Source organism: Nematolebias whitei, chromosome 5 (assembly GCF_014905685.2).
Source record: "Nematolebias whitei isolate Nwh7 chromosome 5, NemWhi1, whole genome shotgun sequence".
Lineage (NCBI taxonomy): Eukaryota > Metazoa > Chordata > Actinopteri > Cyprinodontiformes > Rivulidae > Nematolebias > Nematolebias whitei.
In genome coordinates this window covers 4,458,971-4,464,510 of record NC_056502.1, presented here as the reverse complement: position 1 = coordinate 4,464,510, position 5,540 = coordinate 4,458,971, and positions in this window count along the sequence as shown.

The following is a 5,540-nucleotide window of genomic DNA, read 5'->3' as shown; positions in this document are numbered from 1 at the left end:
TAACGTGTATTTTCGGTGATCTGATCTCTAAACTGTTGCTTTCTGCGTTTCTTTATTGCAGCTCACCTCCCTGCTCTATATGTGTATGAGGTTGTGTCAAACAAATTGAGCTGTGGTGGAGTAATAAAGTAAAAGGAGCATGAAACGATAGATTTATAATGTAGCAGAGGTCGAGGGGACTCCGCTGACTGAAGATAAAGTGCACTCTGCAGTTACTTTTACTCTCATTTTAACCGTACGGCCTGCAGTGTTTGCTGCAGCTGGTTCAGATCTGGTTTCTCTTTGCTCTTTAATGGCTGGTTTTAAACCGAGTCAACAGGATAGTATGGGTTTATGATTTTTATAGACAAATAGAATTAACCTTCCATCCATCCATTATCTTTACCCGCTTCTTTCTTTTCGGGTCACGGAGGTCACTGGTGTCCATATCCAGCAGAACCTGTGTGAGAGGCAGGGGACACCCTGGACAGGTCTCAGTCCATCACAGGGACACATAGAGACAAACGTCCATTCACTCCCTCTCTCTCACCTATGGAATATTTAGAGTTACCAATCAGCCTAACATGCATGTTTTTGGTCTGTGGGAGGAAACCGACGCAGCACGGAATTTGATCCAGGGAGACCTTCTCGCTGAGAGGCAACAGCTCTACCAACTGAGCCACCGTGCCGCCCAAAATCAACCTTGATATTTTAAAGATAACTAGATTTTCTGTAAACCTGGCTAATTAAAACTAACTAAAGGTAATTAAAGCTAATTAAAGCTAATTAAAGCCAAGCAAATGACTGTCAGGACTGAGGCAAAAACTGAAGGACACAGCTACAAGTTTGATCAAGATGGTGGAGTGTGTGAAATAAAAAGTGTAAAACGTGTTTTTTCTTTTCAATCTAAGTGTCTGAAGTCAGTCAGTGGTCCTGCTCTGCTCAGATCAGGTCCAGTTCTTTAGATGGTCGCAGACTGAACTAATCTTTGAGTAGTTTCCTTATCATTAAAGGTAAGTGATAACCTAACTGCTTGTGTGTCTGTTAGCAAAACATTTTGTGAACTAGCGAGCAGATTTTTTTATTTAAACTCACAGTGATAAACAGGTCGTACGTCCGCAGCTGATGAACTTCTGATGTAGACCCAGGGCTTAATTTGAGCTGGATCCTGCCAGAACAGGATCAGGGAACTCTCTCCTTTTGGCAGGGTGCGTTCCGGTAACTGTTTGCTTGGATCTGGTTACTCTCAGGTCTACTAATAATAAAGTTATGAACAAATATGACTGCCTTGAATTAATAAAGCTTGTACTGGATATGTCAACTGAAAATAATGACGTAAACACTCATTTTAAACACAACAGTCACTTGTGATCTTCTTAATATCACGTCAGAGCTGCCTCTTCAAGTAGCATTTCCGCCTCTACCCTGAAAGAGTGGTGGGGGTGCGTGCCAAGCTAACCAGGCAGTTGTATGAGGGCAGGAGCCCACAGGCTGCCACCATGAACAGATGGAGGAGGTGCCTGGAGGTTTCACATGTGGCGCAGGACAGTGAATTCAGCGGAGAAGAGCCGGCTTGGAACCGTCAAGTAAGGGGGAGAGTGAGGGATGGGGGTAGGATGCTTGATAGAAGTAAAGTGTTTACAAATGTTGGTAAACGTAGACGTTTAACAACCCATTAAAATACACCAAAATGCAGGAAATCGTATCTATTTCAAATTTTTCTTGGAGAGGACCCCCAGACCTCCCCCAGCCCCAATTGATCAGTTTACAAATTAAGTCCTGAGTAGAACCAATTAAAGATGGCCGCCACAGTTACCTGACCTATAGCTCCGTCAGTTTGGCAGCTCTTAAGCTAAGATTTGGTTTGATTGCAGCTGAAAGTATCAACATTCATTCCAAGCGCTAACAGTTTGCAAGATGTTTACGTTGAAACCTTTGGCATTACCTGCTGAAGTTCACCTTGTTTGCCCGTTAGCGAAATATCATATAAACCAGTGGGCATGTCCTAATGAACCTCTCAGAAACTAGGCGCACAACTGAATGACTGCTAGTCAACTTCAGCAAACTTTGACTTCAACTTTGCCAGTTTTATACGTATTGGACTAAACGTTGGTGTGGTAGTAGCTGAGAGTCATTCACAACACACACTCTGACAACAAAGAAACTGCTCAAGATCTTTGTTTAAAACTTTGTTATAAAAGCCAGAGTATCAAAGTTCATGCTCAATCATCCAGGTTCAAAATACAATAATGGTCAGGTCATCTGGATAGTTTCTTTTTTCCTGTTTTCTTGGACGTTACCTGCATGACTGAGCATGAACTTTGACGTCTTGAACCACTTTGGCTGAGGCTGCCTGCCTGGGAGGAGTCGACGAGGGGCAGAACAGCTCCCAGAAACCATCTTATCACCAGCAAACTGGTTGGTCCACTAAAGGAGTGTACTGCTTAGTGGGGAAAACAGTTTATTTGGGACTCCTCAGACTGGTGAAGGCAATAGAGGGCGAAACGTCTTTCCACAAAAAAGATGACCTGATTGACCGTTATTGGAAAAGCCAGGGGGTGCATGCGCATGACTTCAATGAATACTTGGCCTTAAATTTACAAAAGTCCTTCGTGTTTATTGGATTTGTACATTTTCTGGTTTAAATATGAAAAATTCACATGATCGACTCTACAATGAGCTCATTTTATATTTTCTTGCTGCTTGGCCTGAATTGACCTGTTTTTAATTATTTTAATAAGGTTATACATAAACCTGATGGATCATGAAGAAAACTGTAAGTTGTTATTTTTAATCTATTTTGGTACAAAATAATGGAAATTAGAATTTTACCAGATTAGCAACAAAATCAAAGCTTCAAAACTCGTCCATTATTTAGCCCTGACATCTCCCAACGCAGCTACACACTTTGATTTTTGTCACGCTTCAGGCGGCAGTAGCACAACGGTTATTTTATTGTCGCTCCTCTGAAACGGTGAACTCTGTTTGGTGACAGCTGCTGGTTAAACGCTCCGTGTTGATGGCAGCTGGGTGACAATTTGGCGGATTCAAGACAAACGTAGAAATGTCTTCTCCGCGCTCTCACACAGACCGGCGTGCCGATAAAAAGAAATCCCCATTTGGTATCAATTTACGAGGATTCCCCTCGTTTGAACTCTTGGAGAAAAGTCAAGCCCTCTTTATCGCCATCATCCTTACCTGCTGCATCCCCTCGCTCCTCTTGTACAGAAGAGGGTTTAATGGCCGGCAGGCGCACATTTCTACAGGTTTAGGTCCATTAGAAACACCCAGAGGGCATGCTGGGAAACTGTTAATGATGTGAGAACGACGCATTGGACGCACCTGAGGGGTAGCAGAACTGTACGATGAGTTGAAACGTGAGAGTTTTCGTGTAGGAGGATCGCCATGGTAACAGTTTTCATTACCTGTCGGTTAAAAGGTGAACTCTGTGTGCACGTTTTGTTCCTAATGACGTCCAGATCAAACTGTAACGTTTTTATGTCATCGTAGCTCCGCCCGCTGCTGAAACTTTAAAAGTGAAACGTGATTGTTGGACACTAGGGGTGCAGAGGTGCTGCAGCACCTCCCCAATGGACGTCGGAGAACTAGCATGTCCAAATAAATACTCGTAGAATTTATAAGAAATGAAAAAAATATTGATTTTATTAGAGCTGCGTGCTTCAAGTCCAATTATTGAGTTTGTAAGTGTGATCAATCAACCAGCTCAGTTGTTGCATCATCAATAAATAATCAGACTAGCCTTCTACTGCCTGCTCAAATTACACAGCACATTTTAATGCCAACTGTGATTTTCACTGCATGTATTTGTTATTTTGGGTGAAGTCACATGAATTTACACATTCTCCCAGCATCGCCCCAAATAACGTTCTCACAGTATATATAAAATATTGCACCTCTTCTTACGACTGTCAGTGTCGCGCGTTCAAGTGTTGATAAATGATTAAATGTTGACATTTTCATCGCCACATCTTCATTTAAAGATATTTTAATCATCCAATCTGTTAAACGTATGATGTAAGGGCTCTAAAGCAAAATAAAAATCCTCCTGTTTGACCAAAGTACTTTTAATTCACTCATGATTTTCAGCACAACACAACTGAAATGTAAGTTTTTAAACTTGAGAATAACGGTGTGTATAATCCAGGTAAGTGGTGGTCTAGCGTTAACGAGCGGGAGGTAACGGGCCGCCATCGTCCTTTCTTCCACTCTCGTGATATTTTTGTGATTTCTGCAGACGTTGGCTGCTCCGACCTGCAGCTTCTCACACCACCGCTCCTCCTGAGCTCTGCACTAACGCCAGAGGACAGCAGCACGAGCACAGCTTTTACAATCTTAGGACCATTTTAAACTCACATTCTGTAAAACTATTTCTCTGCACGTGGACGTTATTTTTGCATCCGTCTCCATAATTAAATAGAAGCTTGTGAACGTGCATCAGTTCCACGTTGGTATGGATGTACAAAGAAAATGTGTTTGGATTAATGCATGTGCAGGTTCTTGTCTCTGGGTTTCCTTTGCACACATGCTGTTTTTTTATTTTTTTTATTTACGCGTGCAACATGTGTCAGTGGGAGAACCACGCAACTCTTTGTGCACGAGCCCCCAGCTGAGCAGCAGAACCCACAGCCTGGCATTCGTAAAGATGTCCTACCTTTTTGACGTAGCCCTGGATGAGCTCGGGGGTGGGCACCTGCTCGGAGGACAGGCACTCTTCCAGCTGGAGTTTGTAGGGGGGGCAGGCCAGCTGGCTTCTTTCTACCCTGCAAACATCAAGGGGGGGGGGGGGGGACAATGAGTTTCAGCCTCTCAGTTCATCCAGGATGCTGGAGGAACAAACCTCATTTACACTCGTCTGAATGCACGTTCACAGAATGATTAAACCGCAGTCACAATAGTCCTACAGACAGGGTGCTGTTGATGGAGTGAGGCATTAAACATACAAAGCAGCCCCCCACCCACACCCCACACCCCCACCCCCCACCCCGCCCTCGTATCAACAAATTACATGGCATTTGTTAATGTTATGTTTGCCCTGCGGGAGGTGAGGGAGAAAATACTCCAACACTTAGGTGAAACAAAGATCCACATGGATGAAAGAAAACACACGCAGGAAGAAAATACGTCAACGGGAATCCACTCTGTGTGCCTGGGGGGTGGAGGTGGTGGTGGTGGGGTCTATTTATATAATTTTGTTTTTTCCTTCTCTGTTCTGAGGAGGAAATCCCAGAGCCAGCCCAGAGGAGACTAATGCCTCAGCTCCCATCACCCTGATCCTCATCCTGTTGACATGGCAAAGAAGCCCCCCCCCCCCACACACACACACACACACCATTTCCTCATCGTGCAGCAGAGCATGTGTGCACGTACAGTATGCGTGTGTTTGTGTGTGTGTATTCTGAGTGACCTTTGTCTCTCCATGGACACCTGATGTGAGGGGGAAGGTTAGAAGATGCACACGCAGCCTCCCTGTGCATGATGCGAGGACCCCCCCTACACACACACACACACACACACACACACACACACACACACACACACAC